General features: G+C 41.4%; 1 protein-coding gene and 1 long non-coding RNA gene across 3 annotated transcripts in view; both read left to right on the top strand.

Annotated features, from left to right (window-relative positions):
- LOC145441493 (nicotinate phosphoribosyltransferase-like) overlaps positions 1-19,167 on the top strand; it is a 116,203-nt gene that overhangs the window by 61,455 nt on the left and 35,581 nt on the right. The window lies entirely within an intron of this gene.
- Positions 8,416-14,325, top strand: LOC145441478 (uncharacterized). The gene is made up of 4 exons (XR_013915837.1): positions 8,416-9,218; positions 10,243-10,318; positions 10,499-10,605; positions 12,417-14,325. It is a non-coding gene; the product is annotated as an uncharacterized LOC145441478 (long non-coding RNA).

Genomic DNA, 19,167 nt, shown 5'->3' with positions numbered 1-19,167 from the left:
AGAATAAGCAGTTTCCCAGCAAACACATAATTGCCTAGGGCTATCCAAGCAGTGTCCTAGTGTCCCAGTGTCCGGTTGGACAGACGTGGGCTAATACTTGGCTATCCAAGTTGGAAAATGTCCAGTTCGGATATCCTAGGACATACATACAGAAAATCATTTCGGATAGTCCACTAAAAGTCCCAATTCAATTTCCAATGGATATCATAATCTGACAGTGTGCGGATATTTCCATGTTGTATCAGCTAAAAAGTCAACCACTCAAGTTCTTGCTGATAAGGGCACATATTTCATCCTTTCAAAATGTTTCAAGAGTACAGTTCGAAAGAAAATCGCACGTTTACACACCGATATTCGGGATAGTCCACTGAAAGCGCGAATCAGAATTCCAATGGATATCATATTCGGACAGTGTGAGGATAGCTCCATTTTGTTTCAGCTATAAAGTCAACCTCTCAATAACTCCCGACGCTGATATGCACAAATTGCACACATTTCAGTATTTCAAAATATTTCAATAGAATTTGAAGGAAAATCGTCACTGGACGTGATTTTTCATAGCGACGTCACGTAACCGGATTATGCATGCTGGCATTGAACGGTCAATATTCACTGTCGGGCCTACATTTCAAGCTTTTAAACATTGCCATTTCTGTGCCCTTTTAGCTGTCATGTTACTGTTTGTTCCTGCGGTGAACATTCGCAATTCCGAAAGATGTTACGAACTTTTCGCGTGCGTCATGCCGTGAGATGTTTAGCGTTTTTCACTTGAATGCGTTCAATGGGTCGGCAGAAATTGCGACTGCGCACAGTGAATCTGACTTGATCGCCATATAATTTACAGGGATTATATGCTGGTATATTGAATATTGGTATACTCTATTATCGACTTCCATAATGGTACATTCTCTTTCGTACTTTTATTTCGAGCATGTAATAAACTTTACAATTTGACAATTACAATTTTTGTACCTCATAATGTTTTACCGATGTTATATAGCTAAGTGATGTTACCCCACTGAATACCACTCAACGATTGACGAGCTTTCCTCGTGCGTCGCGCCATGCGTGAAGTGAATGAGATCATTAGCCTTTTTCATCCATATGCGCAGTGGCGCATTGCGCAGTGAGCCCAGTTCACGTGATTCAAATTTTCGTCTGGGAAGTTTGAAACGTGATTCTTTGAAGTGAATTGTTGTCAGCGGCGAGAAGCATTTTCGACATTTGCTGTGTGCCACTTATCTCGGTGATTATATAACCATAACCACTGGTTGTAGCAGTGTAGTCAGTCAATGATAATGATACGGTTATAGTCAGGATTACCAGTGAACTCGGCCCATGACGAACTCGGCCTATTGAACTCGGCCCATGACGAACTCGGCCTATGACCAACTCGGCCCATGACGAACTCGGCCTATGACCAACTCGGCCCGTGGGGAATTTCTGGGTCAAGTGTAGAATCCGGCCAGTGTTCCCCATGACCACCACCGATCAGTGTTGCACCTGAAACTTCAGTGTTGCACCTGAAACTGTCGGAATTCATAGTGCTTCACGTAGTTACCGACTATGCTCCCCACTAAACCCTATAAATACTTTCAAGGTTCCATATTATATCTTATCATATTATTATATCTTGAATTCACAGATACACATGCCGGTGACGAGCAAGATTACATTTTACATCGCTCGCTCGCATACCAGATGAACGGCTTGTACAAGAAATCGAAGAAAAGGGGAAAGGAAGCGACTTACTCCGATCTCTTCACCACATTATGTATTGTGTATCGCATTTTATCGAAAATTTAAAAAATAAAAAAAAAATAAACGCACGACGCCTATGCTGTCGAGTGTATCTAGTGTACTTTGCGGCTACTAAACTCATGTACAGACACTTGCAAGATGTGGGGAGATGGTAATGGCAACGATAAGCGCTCAAGGAAGCGACTTACTCCAATCTCTTCACCACATTATGTATTGTGTATCGCATTTTTATCGAAAATTTAAAAAATAAAACGCATGACGCCTATACTATCAAGTGTATCTAGTGTACTTTGCGGCCACTAAACTCATGTACGGACACTTGCAAGATGTGGGGAGATGGTGAAGGTTTATCTGGGCTCCTCTTCACCCGCGCCGTTGCCCAGAAAAGACCCGACGTAAGAAAGCACTCATGTATAAGAAACCCCCATAGTCGTGTATGGTATCTAGTGTACTTTTCAGCCACAAGACTTATGTGAAGACACTCGCATAGTCGCGTATCATACCAAGTGTACTTTCCAGCCACAATAGTTATGTACAGACACTCGCATAGTAGGGTATGATACCAAGTGTACTTTTCAGCCACAAGACTTATGTGAAGACACTCGCATAGTCGCGTATCATACCAAGTGTACTTTTCAGGCACAATACTTATGTGAAGACACTCGCATAGTCGCGTATCATACCAAGTGTACTTTCCAGCCACAATAGTTATGTACAGACACTCGCATCGTAGGGTATGATACCAAGTGTACTTTTCAGGCACAATACTCATGTGAAGACACTCGCATAGTCGCGTATCATACCAAGTGTACTTTTCAGGCACAATACTTATGTGAAGACACTCGCATAGTCGCGTATCATACCAAGTGTACTTTCCAGCCACAATAGTTATGTACAGACACTCGCATCGTAGGGTATGATACCAAGTGTACTTTTCAGCCACAAGACTTACGTGAAGACACTCGCATAGTCGCGTATCATACCAAGTGTACTTTTCAGCCACAATACTTATGTACAGACACTCGCATCGTAGGGTATGATACCAAGTGTACTTTTCAGCCACAAGACTTATGTGAAGACACTCGCATAGTCGCGTATCATACCAAGTGTACTTTCCAGCCACAATAGTTATGTACAGACACTCGCATCGTAGGGTATGATACCAAGTGTACTTTTCAGGCACAATACTTATGTGAAGACACTCGCATAGTCGCGTATCATACCAAGTGTACTTTCCAGCCACAATAGTTATGTACAGACACTCGCATCGTAGGGTATGATACCAAGTGTACTTTTCAGCCACAAGACTTATGTGAAGACACTCGCATAGTCGCGTATCATACCAAGTGTACTTTTCAGCCACAATACTTATGTACAGACACTCGCATAGTAGGGTATGATACCAAGTGTACTTTTCAGCCACAAGACTTATGTGAAGACACTCGCATAGTCGCGTATCATACCAAGTGTACTTTTCAGCCACAATAGTTATGTACAGACACTCGCATAGTAGGGTATGATACCAAGTGTACTTTTCAGCCACAAGACTTATGTGAAGACACTCGCATAGTCGCGTATCATACCAAGTGTACTTTTCAGCCACAATAGTTATGTACAGACACTCGCATCGTAGGGTATGATACCAAGTGTACTTTTCAGCCACAAGACTTATGTGAAGACACTCGCATAGTCGCGTATCATACCAAGTGTACTTTCCAGCCACAATAGTTATGTACAGACACTCGCATAGTAGGGTATGATACCAAGTGTACTTTTCAGCCACAAGACTTATGTGAAGACACTCGCATAGTCGCGTATCATACCAAGTGTACTTTTCAGCCACAATAGTTATGTACAGACACTCGCATAGTAGGGTATGATACCAAGTGTACTTTTCAGCCACAAGACTTATGTGAAGACACTCGCATAGTCGCGTATCATACCAAGTGTACTTTTCAGCCACAATAGTTATGTACAGACACTCGCATAGTAGGGTATGATACCAAGTGTACTTTTCAGCCACAAGACTTATGTGAAGACACTCGCATAGTCGCGTATCATACCAAGTGTACTTTCCAGCCACAATAGTTATGTACAGACACTCGCATCGTAGGGTATGATACCAAGTGTACTTTTCAGGCACAATACTTATGTGAAGACACTCGCATAGTCGCGTATCATACCAAGTGTACTTTCCAGCCACAATAGTTATGTACAGACACTCGCATCGTAGGGTATGATACCAAGTGTACTTTTCAGGCACAATACTTATGTGAAGACACTCGCATAGTCGCGTATCATACCAAGTGTACTTTCCAGCCACAATAGTTATGTACAGACACTCGCATCGTAGGGTATGATACCAAGTGTACTTTTCAGCCACAAGACTTATGTGAAGACACTCGCATAGTCGCGTATCATACCAAGTGTACTTTTCAGGCACAATACTTATGTGAAGACACTCGCATAGTCGCGTATCATACCAAGTGTACTTTCCAGCCACAATAGTTATGTACAGACACTCGCATCGTAGGGTATGATACCAAGTGTACTTTTCAGCCACAAGACTTATGTGAAGACACTCGCATAGTCGCGTATCATACCAAGTGTACTTTCCAGCCACAATAGTTATGTACAGACACTCGCATAGTAGGGTATGATACCAAGTGTACTTTTCAGCCACAAGACTTATGTGAAGACACTCGCATAGTCGCGTATCATACCAAGTGTACTTTTCAGGCACAATACTTATGTGAAGACACTCGCATAGTCGCGTATCATACCAAGTGTACTTTCCAGCCACAATACTTATGTACAGACACTCGCATAGTAGGGTATGATACCAAGTGTACTTTTCAGCCACAAGACTTATACGAGTGTCTTCACATAAGTCTTGTGGCTGGAAAGTACACTTGGTATGATACGCGACTATGCGAGTGTCTTCACATAAGTATTGTGCCTGAAAAGTACACTTGGTATGATACGCGACTATGCGAGTGTCTTCACATAAGTCTTGTGGCTGAAAAGTACACTTGGTATCATACCCTACGATGCGAGTGTCTGTACATAACTATTGTGGCTGGAAAGTACACTTGGTATGATACGCGACTATGCGAGTGTCTTCACATAAGTATTGTGCCTGAAAAGTACACTTGGTATGATACGCGACTATGCGAGTGTCTTCACATAAGTCTTGTGGCTGAAAAGTACACTTGGTATCATACCCTACTATGCGAGTGTCTGTACATAACTATTGTGGCTGAAAAGTACACTTGGTATGATACGCGACTATGCGAGTGTCTTCACATAAGTCTTGTGGCTGAAAAGTACACTTGGTATCATACCCTACGATGCGAGTGTCTGTACATAACTATTGTGGCTGGAAAGTACACTTGGTATGATACGCGACTATGCGAGTGTCTTCACATAAGTATTGTGCCTGAAAAGTACACTTGGTATCATACCCTACGATGCGAGTGTCTGTACATAACTATTGTGGCTGGAAAGTACACTTGGTATGATACGCGACTATGCGAGTGTCTTCACATAAGTATTGTGCCTGAAAAGTACACTTGGTATCATACCCTACGATGCGAGTGTCTGTACATAACTATTGTGGCTGGAAAGTACACTTGGTATGATACGCGACTATGCGAGTGTCTTCACATAAGTCTTGTGGCTGAAAAGTACACTTGGTATCATACCCTACTATGCGAGTGTCTGTACATAACTATTGTGGCTGAAAAGTACACTTGGTATGATACGCGACTATGCGAGTGTCTTCACATAAGTCTTGTGGCTGAAAAGTACACTTGGTATCATACCCTACGATGCGAGTGTCTGTACATAACTATTGTGGCTGGAAAGTACACTTGGTATGATACGCGACTATGCGAGTGTCTTCACATAAGTCTTGTGGCTGAAAAGTACACTTGGTATCATACCCTACTATGCGAGTGTCTGTACATAACTATTGTGGCTGAAAAGTACACTTGGTATGATACGCGACTATGCGAGTGTCTTCACATAAGTCTTGTGGCTGAAAAGTACACTTGGTATGATACGCGACTATGATAGTGTCTTCACATAAGTATTGTGCCTGAAAAGTACACTTGGTATGATACGCGACTATGCGAGTGTCTTCACATAAGTCTTGTGGCTGAAAAGTACACTTGGTATGATACGCGACTATGCGAGTGTCTTCACATAAGTATTGTGCCTGAAAAGTACACTTGGTATGATACGCGACTATGCGAGTGTCTTCACATAAGTCTTGTTGCTGAAAAGTACACTTGGTATGATACGCGACTATGCGAGTGTCTTCACATAAGTATTGTGCCTGAAAAGTACACTTGGTATGATACGCGACTATGCGAGTGTCTTCACATAAGTATTGTGCCTGAAAAGTACACTTGGTATGATACGCGACTATGCGAGTGTCTTCACATAAGTATTGTGCCTGAAAAGTACACTTGGTATGATACGCGACTATGCGAGTGTCTTCACATAAGTCTTGTGGCTGAAAAGTACACTTGGTATGATACGCGACTATGCGAGTGTCTTCACATAAGTATTGTGCCTGAAAAGTACACTTGGTATGATACGCGACTATGCGAGTGTCTTCACATAAGTATTGTGCCTGAAAAGTACACTTGGTATGATACGCGACTATGCGAGTGTCTTCACATAAGTCTTGTGGCTGAAAAGTACACTTGGTATGATACGCGACTATGCGAGTGTCTTCACATAAGTCTTGTGGCTGAAAAGTACACTAGATACCATACACGACTATGGGGGTTTCTTATACATGAGTGCTTTCTTACGTCGGGTCTTTTCTGGGCAACGGCGCGGGTGAAGAGGAGCCCAGATAAACCTTCACCATCTCCCCACATCTTGCAAGTGTTTGTACATGAGTTTAGTGGCCGCAAAGTACACTAGATACACTTGACAGTATAGGCGTCATGCGTTTTATTTTTTAAATTTTCGATAAAAATGCGATACACAATACATAATGTGGTGAAGAGATTGGAGTAAGTCGCTTCCTTGAGCGCTTATCGTTGCCATTACCATCTCCCCACATCTTGCAAGTGTCTGTACATGAGTTTAGTAGCCGCAAAGTACACTAGATACACTCGACAGCATAGGCGTCGTGCGTTTATTTTTTTTTTATTTTTTAAATTTTCGATAAAATGCGATACACAATACATAATGTGGTGAAGAGATCGGAGTAAGTCGCTTCCTTTCCCCTTTCCTTCGATTTCTTGTACAAGCCGTTCATCTGGTATGCGAGCGAGCGATGTAAAATGTAATCTTGCTCGTCACCGGCATGTGTATCTGTGAATTCAAGATATAATAATATGATAAGATATAATATGGAACCTTGAAAGTATTTATAGGGTTTAGTGGGGAGCATAGTCGGTAACTACGTGAAGCACTATGAATTCCGACAGTTTCAGGTGCAACACTGAAGTTTCAGGTGCAACACTGATCGGTGGTGGTCATGGGGAACACTGGCCGGATTCTACACTTGACCCGAATTTCTTATTATTAATGATTATAGACGTCGTAAATTGTATTATTTGTCGGAGAAAATGGTTAATGTGGGAGTGATGGACATGACGTACGAATGCTGGGGGGGGGGGCAGTATTGCAGTTCTCGGAATTGGAAATTTTACTTGCCGCCGTTTCAACACGTGGTGATTGCCAGTGAACTCGGCCCATGACGAACTCGGCCCATGACGAACTCGGCCTATGACCAACTCGGCCCATGACGAACTCGGCCTATTACGAACTCGGCCCATGACGAACGCGGCGTATGACGAACTCGGCCCGTGGGGAATTACTTATTATTAATGATTATAGACGTCGTAAATTGTATTATTTGTCGGAGAAAATAACATTACCTAACCTCAACCCTAAGCTAATCCTAACTCTAATCCTAACCTAACCCTAACCTAACTCTAACCCTAACCTAACCCTAACCTAACCCTAATCATAACCCTAATCATAACCCTAATCATAACCTTAAGCTAACCCTAACCTAATCCTAACCCTAACCTAACCCTAATCATAACCTTAACCTAATCCTAACCTAATCCTAACCTAACCCTAATCATAACCCTAATCCTAATCATAATAACCTTAACCTAATCCTAACGTAACCCTAACCTAATCCTAACCTAACCCTAACCCTAATCCTAACCCTAATCATAACCCTAACTAATCCTAACCCTAACCTAACTCTAATCATAACCCTGATCATAACCCTAACCTCCTAATCACTTGATAATATTATAATTATGTAATATAATTCACATTAATAGTTGAGTTGGTGCGAGGTTTTTTTCAGTCTAGGGCCTATTTCTTGACGATACTGCCCCCAGTGGTAATAACATTCATACGACATGTCCATCACCACCAATTCACCATTGTCTGCACACAATTATTACAATTCACGACATTTATAATAATTTTTATTAACAAATTCACCATGGGCCGAGTTGGTCATAGGCCGAGTTCGTCCAGTTGTTCATAGGCCGAGTTCGTCATGGGCCGAGTTGGTCATAGGCCGAGTTCGTCATAGGCCGAGTTCGTCATGGGCCGAGTTCAATAGGCCGAGTTCGTCATGGGCCGAGTTCACTGGCAACCATAGTCAGAAGTGGCGTATGTGCACAACGAAAATGCGCTTGGTTATTGAATCCCTATATAGTATTAAAGAGCTATTATGACGGATGTTCGGTATAGGTAGGTAGGTAGGTTTAGAGTTGATACTGTTATAGTACGTCCTTTTATTGTAACCAAACCTGATTTCTTGATCAACATAAGGTAAGAGTTACTGTTTTGTGATTAATAACTGGAAATGGATTGGAAGGTAACACTTGACTGACCGCAAGCTATCAGAATTTTTGAATGAGACCCGTAACCCAAATTGAGTGATAGGCATCCCTACTCAAGAGTCGTGATTGCTGGTATTTCAATCATGATATTAATGCTTGGCTTCCAAATTGTAGTATTGAAGTACCGATATTCAATTCTACCCAGCGCTATGGTTTGAGTATTGCAATACTAACTTGGATAGCTCGGCATCGGATGCGGGGAAAAGACGACGGATACGAAGATCTACCAAATATGATTCCGATTCAAGGTCTGATTCGGGTGGTCACGAGAAGATTCAAAGAAAACGCACATGTTCCACTGATACCAGTGATCCAATATGGAATCGGTGTCTCGTGCACACCAAAGATTCTACTAACTGTTCTCACGGTGTGATACTGCACACCAAATATATTACGCTAAACGTACCGGGATTCCAACCCGGCCAGTGATACTGATCTTGCTGCAGCTCGTGCGAAACAGTTCGAAAAGAAATCTCAGCATCTTGAAGAAAAGTGAAGGAAGAAATCTGCCAGTAATGTCATGATTTTACGTACAGTGCATCAACAATTTACCAAATGCAGGTTAGAGCTTATTTCCTCCATGTGGTATCAAAACAGCATCTGCAGTTGTGACCGTTTGATTTGTAAAAAAATTATTCAACTCTTATAGTCTAGAAAGCTGAGCTGGGTATACCGTATGTAAGTTATGAATTATTTGAAATTTTCTATGCTCAGCTCATGCAATGATGACTGTAGAAACTTCCAATTTGATAACTCAGCGTTGATGTTAAAGCTGGCGACCAGAATGAACAATTTAATTAGACATGTCTCAATAGAAAGCTACTTTCGCACTGACTCAGAAAAGAGAAATTAAAATCTGGTCCGGGCACTGGAACGCCCCGGAAATCGCCCTCGAAAGGCCAAAGTCGGTATTTTTTCTATCAATTGTAACGTCGGTAGACAATGACCGTTCAATGTCTCGTGCTGATTGTGACATCATTGGGCGGGCGCCTTGGCGAAGTCGCTTGCCGTGTTCTTCGTGATTCTCAGCGTATAGCGCGTCGTATCAATGGCTGTAGCGCAAATAAGTCGTAATGTGAATAGTTTGTGTATTTTATGCGTCGTCGCGTATTCAAAATTTTGGATAAGTATAAATTATAGCACAAAAGCTTAAACATATATCGTAGAATTTACTATCAACGCATATTTCTTGGTACGCAACAGGCCGATCTACAAAACAGTTTGTTCCATTCGGCCCAGCGGTTCTTGAATTTCATTGTAATTTATATTCAGCACGACTTCGCCAAGGCGTTCAATGATGTCACAATCAGTTCTAGACATTTGATTTGTCATTGTCTACTGCCGCTACCTTTGTTAGAAACAATGCAGATTTTAAAAGCAATTTTCGGGGGGCTTTAGTGCCCGTACCAGATTTTAATTTATATTTTCTGAATCAGTGCGAAAGTAGCTTTATATTGAGACCTGTTTTATTAAATTTTGCGCTCTGTTCGCCAGCTATAAGATTACCATTATTTGACTGCGTTTAATCAACCCATGCCCGTTATTGCGTGTTTGAGTTGCCACTGACTGTTATTTATCTGTTCAGATACGTTGTCTCAGCAAGTAGCCCTTCCTGGAGAGTCGTCTAGGTTCATTCTGCTGGGAATTTCCTACTGGAAATGGTGAGTATATGGTATATTTAATTGAGTAGCCCTGAGTTTCCCAATAGTGTGGCAACTGATAAAGTTGGGCAGAACTGGGAAAAAAGCTCTGTTTGCACTGAGTTTATACAATATATTATATATCGTAGGTTGAACTAGTTGTCGTCTCTATAAATTGTTTACTATAATCTTCCTGTTTAGGTGCTTGTTGCAATATTCCTACGACTGTTCCGGAAAAGGACTACGAGATTGAAGTCAGATCGGTGTTGCGCCATGCACCATCCAAAAACAGAAATCAGCAGTACGAGGTAGGTGCAATATTGATTGTCTTAATATATTGCGCAGAGGGGATAATGGTTATATTGCATAACCATACTCATAGGCGCCGACTTCTATTTCTACATAGGGTGACCAGATGAAACAAGGGAGGGGTTTGAAATTTCTTCAAATTTACCAAGTTAGCATCATTTATTACGGTTAAGTACATGCATCTTCTGATGTTTCAGTATTAGCGCGAATCAATTACGTTCGTTTGCGTCTGTTCGTGGCCAATTGCGCAGATTCAGGTTTATTCAATTTGACGCTGGCAGTCTTAAGCCAGTATAACATAACAATCAAATAAGTAGAGATAGCAGGCAAATCATATGATGTCTGTAGCAGATGCTATAGTTTAAGCCAGCGATGTTATCACATGCGCCAGTCCTGCTGTAGACTCGATAGTTCATGCTGGTAACGATATCAGGCATAGCCTGGCGCACGTGATATTTCATGCCAGCGATTATAGCGTCGCGCTAAATGGTTTGAAATTCGATCCGCGATATGGTTGAGCTCCAGTCCGTCCAGCAATGAAGTTTATTGTATTGGAAAATAGAAGGTTCCCGTTCGAACTAATCGAATAAATTCAGAATTTACGCCACAGAAAACCTCGTGTTGCATCACTATTTGACAACGTAATTCAACGCCTTGCACTGCACAATGCGCAGTATTATCAACGAATCAAACACCGACACGTGACATTGAGAAAATGCGAGTGTATAAACCAGACAAGAATTAGTAGCCTACAGATGATAGCAGACGAAAAAGCACGCATCCGAGGCCTACGATACGGATATTGTAGGCCTCACCTGGCGCATCTAATCAGTAATTCACCAACTTGAATACAGCACAATGGGTCGGAACCTAGTCTGACAACACGACAAATGCATGTCGAAATCCCGGGTTACAATTTATTGGGGCGTTTCAAGCATTAGTTTGTCGCCGCCTACGAAGCTGCGTATTCAATTATTTGCGTGTGTATCGGTTAATGGTAAATTGTTGGCATTTACGCGATATCACGGACTTGCTCATTGACAGCGCTGATGTCGTATCGAGATGACTACACAATAGAGATATACGAAAATTTGAAATCGCAGACGGCGACGTTTCCGCATATTGAATGGGGTGCCACCCCGTAACTCGGCGCCTATGACCATGACCATACTCATATATTTACCCTTGTTTTACCTATGTGTCAGTTTTTTTTTTTCATTTTCGTGGTCGTTAATATTAGTGTGAAAAGTAGTTTATTTGCAAAGTATATCACCATCATTTGAACGTGTCTATTAGCTATTTCAATGAAGTCTACTAATTTCCAGCTAATCCGTGTCATATCTTTTATTGGTCAACTGGCGATGTCTTCATCCAAACTCTACCATAGGCCCCTGTAAAGATGGAAATGAGTGGGAAAAGCATCCCTACATCTTGGGCAATTTGATCATGTCGGAGTGGTGAAATTTTTCACCGTAAATACTATTATTTGAAAAATGATATAAATTTCTAATTGGATGACCTCAGCATCTGCGAATTGAAATGAGTCAAATTTTTTGTGCAAGGTATTTTAGGTAACCTAATGATTTGCCAGCTAAGCCAATCAAATTTGAAAAAAGTTTTTTTTGAACACCCCTAGTGTCCACTGTTCCATAATGATCATAAATTTTAATATTCATGATTTGTGCGTTTATGCATAGTATGCTGTACTTTGTCAGTGTCTGAATGAATTTTGCAAGGCGTTCGGAATTGGTAGCATTTTGAAGGATCGTTTCATGTTCGCTTGTAATGATTTTCTTGCTAATTATTTTAGGACAAGAATGCAGAACAAGTCCGTATCCTGTCTCAGTCTTACGCAAACAAGGAAGAGGATGCAGTATAAAGTCATTTCCCTCATACCAACTTTTGACCTCGTTGCAAGTTGAACCTGTATGAAGATTGAAGATATTTCCAGCTAGAGAGATTGTTGGTTGACAGTGTGCATTGCTTGCTGTGGAATTTTTTACAAGTTACAGTTGAATCTGCTGATTATTATTTTCATCCGCTCTAGACACGGTATATACGATCAAAAAGTGGTGAAAGTGAGTCATCCTTGCTGCTCAAGTAAAGGTGGATCTGAAATTGTGACTACTTGAGTATTTTCCAAAAGTAGAACGAGTCGCACACTTGCAGGTTACTGCAGTTGGTAGAGGCCGCTTTCAAAACTGCAGGATGTACGCGAAAAATATATAATGGCACTCCAATTATAGTGCCATTTATAAATTGCATTCACTATTTACTACATTCTAGGAGCTATCTAACTGGTTATGTCTGACAAACCTAAGTAGAAGTAGTGAAAAAACATGCAGTACAAGTAGGCGAAACCCGAGTAGAAGTGCTTTGTTTGTTATACTGCACCTTGCTCAATGTGTGACAGATCTGCACATGGAGGATGTCGTAACGAGCAATTGACCAGAATAAAACATCCAGTTTTTTTTTGTATCTCTATTCGTATTACCTCTTCACCTTTAAAACTTGCCATCTTAATTCTTAAATATCAACGGATATTTCCCTAGTGTGCAACGGTGCATGTCTTTTTACTGTCATTGAAGAACTTCAACCTGCCACTTTGAATTTTTTTTCCTATGGTATTCTCATATAGTGAACGTAATTTTGCAACTTGATTTGACAGTTGTTGCTTCGACTCGATGCTGTGCTTTTTTTACTGCACTGCAATTTTGAATGTATCGCTATGTCTTGTTGGCATAATGATTTTCAAAACTTGCCAGCCTCTGTTTTTCTGATACATTTGTGTATGCGCATTAGGGCTCTTAAAAAATGCGGAGTTATTGCCGTCGAAAAATTTGGGTTTGAATAAAATAGTAATTACGGTGACCGATTCTTTGTTTATTTATTATAGTTGTGCTCACCGTAAATACTATTTTATTCAAATCCAAATTTTTTGACGGCAATAACTCCACTTCCACTGGTTGGAATTGAACCAAATTTGGTGAGCATCGTTTCTATAGACAGCCTAACACTTTCATGGGGTGAACAGAAAATTTTCAAATTTTTTATTCATTTTTATATAATAAATAGGAACTTTCTTCTCCTGTAGCAAAGCGGTTACTGGCTGGAATTGAACCAAATTTTGTGTGTCGGCTTATATTAGGTAACCTAACAATTTTATCAAGTAGATTTGAAAAAAAAAAGTTATTTTTGAAGAGCCCTAATGTGCATGTGTAATGCAGTGCGTGTCTTGTTTTATTCTCATAGGCATAATTCTAGGCAATTGCTTCGACCTATCCTAATTTTTCAACACTTGTCCGTGTGTCGTATTCTGTAATCCTTCTAGTGTGCATGCTTCTTTACCTTGATTGATTGACAATTATTGTTGCTTTGACTCAATGCTGTGCTTTACTTTGCTGCAGTTTTTATTATTGCCTATAATGATTTTCAAAACTTGCCAACCTCTGGTATTTCTGATAAGTTGTGTATGTGTGGTATTCTGTAATCCTCCCAGTGTACATACTTCGTAGTCATCCTATTTTTAGCCTGATTGATTAATTGATCGACTGCTTGTGATATTTTTGAGTCCACCTGTTGCTTTATTGTATGTCTTGAACTTGAGTGAGTGAGTGATTGATTTTGACGTGATTTAGAGCCGTTGTTAATTTTACTCGTTGCTGCTTAGTTTTTATTGTTGACAATTCGATAATATAAGCTTTTTGCCTGAAAATCAATCTTGTGTAAGTGTATTTGTGCGTCGCCTAACCTGTGGTAAGGAAATATGCAGGTTCAGGAGCTAGCTAGTATTCAGAGGGTTGATCAGTGGATAGTGTATGGATATCGGTCCCAACCGGACTTTGTCCCTACAGTGGCCAGGAAGTGACTCAGAAATGACTTGTTGGATGGTCAGTGGTCACCCATTGGATAACACCAGGAGTCGACACGCTCGGTGCAACCGGATGGCACTAGGATGAATCTGGGCCAAAGGACAAGTTATCCGACGGATAACCGCTTGCCGTAATGTGTTTGCTGGGTTTCTAGTCCGGTAATCTAACTTTTTGATTTGTAAAGAGCGTCCTCATTTCCAGATCCCAAAATATGGTGATCTTACCCAACAAAGTCAATTTGACCGTAGGCTCATACTACTTTTTTTGAAAATATCTGCGCAATAGCGGCATGATTTCTTAACGTTTAAAAAATCAGTTTTGTTTATTATACAACGTCTGACCCAGGGGTGGGTGGCCAATCTGCGGCCGTAGAAGGAAATTTATACGGCCGCCGTCGACGCGTTATTCAATTAGTAAGTGTTGGCGATTCAATGCGCGATTCCATGCGACTTCATTTTTCGGTTTTAATATATAGCAGTGTCTTATGAAATCTAAGCCCCACAGTAGGCCTACAGATGCGAGCAGCAGAGGAATAGGATGCGCCTCATATAAAAATACCAACTCGGAATCTTTCACTCCCCACGAAAGAAATATGTTTCAGGTAGCCCTAAGTTTGAGCGATTCCCTAACTTTCCACTACAGCAAGGGTTCTCAACTTCACATGTATAACGGGCCGCATTTTACCAGCAAAAGACGTCGCGGGCCGCAGATCATTATTAATATGTATTTGTGGGCTACTATTAAATTTAGGCTACTGTAGCCTATTTACCAGTCGTATACGGACGATAAGTACATTTTAATGCATTTTTAAGCAATAATGGACTGCGTTCGTAAGTTAGGAGTTGCCGTTTTTTGTGAGAATATATATCTCCCAGCGGCATATTACGGTAACTTTTTCGTTACCGATGCCATTATCACTTTGAAAAGAAGTCTGGCGTTTCGGGGTCAGCAATAGTTCCAGAAGTCTGCTTTGTCAAGTTGATGTTTTTCGCTGGCCCCATGCCCCCCACGTTTGCCTTTTCAGCATTTCCTATCCACTCTGATAAAATGCTATGCAACGTCGGCGGATTCGTCCAATGCTATAGGCTAATATGGTATACGCGGCAACGTACGATAAAAGATAGACTGCCATTGCTGCTACTCTACTGGTCGCGGTTGCCAGGGCATGGTATGGTATGGTATGGAACGAGAATTTTCCATACTCCATACTTGCCTTACTCTCTCCATACCATACCTGCAATTTTCCATAGCATACCAACATTGTTCCATACCATACTTGATACATATTCCATACTTTCAAATACTTCAATATCGTAAGTATAGTACCTCTTCTAGCACCTATATTATTGATATTTTGGATGTCATGATGCGAATCTAACTCCTGGTAATAGTTTCACAGAGTCTGTCTTGGTGAGGTATAGTTCACATTGGTGAGGTGCCGTGTACCTCTACTCTACAGCTCTCGCGAGCAAATTGAGATAGTCAGCAGATTGTTATCTAGGACCGTCCATAAAAGGGACTGGCAACATACGGCCCGCAACGAGATTTTGTCCTGCCCGCGGACAGTTTTCCGTCTTACATGATAATGTGGCCCGCGGCCCCAGTCTGCCGAGATTCCCCACTACTTGCCTAAACGTCAAATTTTAGTGACCGCATGTTATTACATAGGTCTGCGCACTGCGCAGCGTGCGAGAGTGGAGCTTACGGGTAAGTTCTTCGAAGCGAGAAGACTTGCATTATCGGCATTTACGATGTACTCAACCCTAATGAATTGATATCTTTTTGGGTAAAGGGGCTTATCAAACGCTTTGAAATCTTAATTAGGGATTGCACTGTGAGTTAGTTGATCAGAGAGAAGCAGACATGGCGGCGCCTGTATGACAATGCTGTTCTCAAATCCACATTGTATTTTCATTATCGGCGACAAATGGCTTTGAAGTGACATTGCTGTCGATAAAATACATTTAATATATACGATTTATTCCTTGTATATATGGGCGAATAATTTATCCATTCAGCAATCGGGCCGCCAAACTTAATTTTCCTGTATCCGGCCGCTGACTAGAGAAGTTGCACGCCCCTGCTCCATAAGAATATATCGCATTTCCGGTACATTGGCTTGGCATGAGGCACATGCCAGTTTGAAGTAAATACTCGCAAAATAATTTATAATATAGCTTATATAGGCGCACCCATAAAATATCCCAGCTGCAGGCGATCAATACTGCAGCGATCTGATTATTAGTACAGTATTTGGTTGGGGATAGTGTGGCGAGAATTTCAAACTAAATCTACCCCACTCCCTGATCTATAATCCTAATGCGAGAGCGTTTGAAATATGATCAATAAGATATCTCGGTATGTGAATAGAATAAATGTGCGGATAATGTTTCAGAAGAAATGTAATCATCAATCACATTGAGCATTAAGTACGTTGCATCATGATTGCTTGTAAGCTCTCGTCACTCAAGGAATGAGGTCGTTGGAGTAGCCAACATTACCAATTATTGCGTCACATGATAGACTATGATCGGAGACGTCGCGTCTAGACTAGGGTTGCCATACGTCCGGAATTTCCCGGACATGTCCGGAATTTCACTGAAAAATCTGCGTCCGGGAGGAATTTCTAAAATATGCCGAAATGTCCGGAATTTTGAAGGCTTGAAGCAGGCTCAAAAGTTTTTCGTAAATCAACATAAACAATAGTATTTTCAAGCAGATTTATGCTATTCAAAATTGTTCTTCGCGGCGCGGGCGAGTTAATGCAGTGTATAATGATATTAGTATGGGATCCAGGCACCAACCACCCTCGCCAAAAAACGCAATCAAAATAAATATAAATAACCATCATTTACTGAAATAAGTCTGATTGTAATCGCAATTATAAGCTAACGGTATATTCCTAGAGTTGGTTAAGGCCGATTGGATGCTTCAATCACAGACAGTGGCTCCAAATCTTGGGGTCGTCCGCCTTTAGCTGGAGATCGCGATGATGTTGGACGTAATCAGCTTCCTAGGCCGTGAGTAAGAGTAAGGGGGGAGAAAAAATGTTGTTTCGGACCTGATTAAAACACATAAACAGATAGCCGCACCGACGTAGCTGTATAGCAGGGCTGTCAAACACAAACCTGACAGGCCAAACACGGCCCGCCGGATGATTTCATCCGGCCCGTGGAGGAATCTATTGCAAACCCTAGCAAGTAGCAATCACCAGAGCTCACATTACAGATGGCCCAATTCATGACCTATGCTCCACTTCATTCCTGTATAGTGTATACAGTCGATGAGCAATGCTTTGCTAGTGTGACGTCATATTGACGGTCAATGTGTAACACCTCATTTTAAAATCCGCTAGTGGGCGCTAAAAAGTGTCCGGAATTTGCTTCACAAAAATATGGCAACCCTAGTCTAGACTCAATAGAATATCGGATCAACATTACAGACAGTTGTGACGCTAATGGATCTATCAGACTCTTGAGACCTGGTGTAAAAGGCCATAGTAGCCGAACACCATATGAACAATACTAACAACAACAACAACAACATTACTGTTGTCATTATTACATCACAAAATCATGTCATTCCGAGTGCTCCTAAAACCGTTGCACAAACGTGTATTTGATCCTACACAGCGTTCAGTAGTTCACGTTCACACATAATAAAAGCGATAGTATTCCGCGAACAGCGAACAACGTACGCTTCATGAAGCTTGCACAGATCACGATAAAATGTATAAAACACCAAAGTATGGAAGTATGGAAATGTCGTTCCATACCATAGATTAAAATCTTCCATTCCATACCATACTTGCATTGTTCCATATTCCATACCAAAATATCGATCCATACCATACCATACTTCCATACCATACCATACCATACCATACCATGCCCTGGCGGTTGCATCAGACAACTGAAGCTTCGAAATTTGTCATGTAGGCCTAATGGTGTCCTTGCTGTTCCGGAAACACCGGGTATAAGCACAGTATGTTAAAGTTTTATTGAAATCACACCTTCTCTAGCAGATTTCTAGGGTTTAGCGATTAGTGCGGAGCGGATCGACAAATTCTCTGGTCCGGCTCCGATCCGGCTCCGGCCGTATCAGGAGAAGTACCGATCCGGCTCCAATCCGGCTCCGGCCAAAAATGAAAAGTCCGGCCAGAAATCCGGCCCTACACGGTACGGGGGTTCCGTGAATTGATAAATATGCCTGGTTTATGTTCGCAGCGGCTTGGCGGTTACTTGCGTGTGGTTGGTTGGTAGTTATTTAGTTATAAAAGTCATGCTTATTCATAAAGACTCCAGCCGTATCAAAAAAGTAGTGATCCGGCTCCGATCGTAACAGAAAAAGTACTGATCCGGCTCCGATCCGGTCCGGCCGAAATTGTAAAAATCCGGCCGGATAGCCAATCCTGCGTCGGTCCATGCTCCGCACTATTAGCGACATTCCAATGCGTCTGTAACGTCGTCGGCAATATTAACAATGCCTCAAAATATGGATTGCTGGGATTCACACCTAGCTAGCATTGTTTTTCAAGATCCGACGATATGTATAAGTCCAGAAGAAACTTTCGTTGTAACATTTTAAGCTTATTCGCTTCGTTACAACAATTGTTCTTCGACAAATCAGTTTTCCAATTATATATGAGAAAGAAAATTCATTGTTCCACGCGCAGCGTTACCAACACAA

The sequence above is a fragment of the Botryllus schlosseri genome, chromosome 6, assembly GCF_051294905.1.
Source record: "Botryllus schlosseri isolate E-star chromosome 6, Bs_hap1, whole genome shotgun sequence".
Classification (NCBI taxonomy): Eukaryota; Metazoa; Chordata; class Ascidiacea; order Stolidobranchia; family Styelidae; genus Botryllus; species Botryllus schlosseri.
This window is presented reverse-complemented; position numbering and strand designations above follow the sequence as displayed.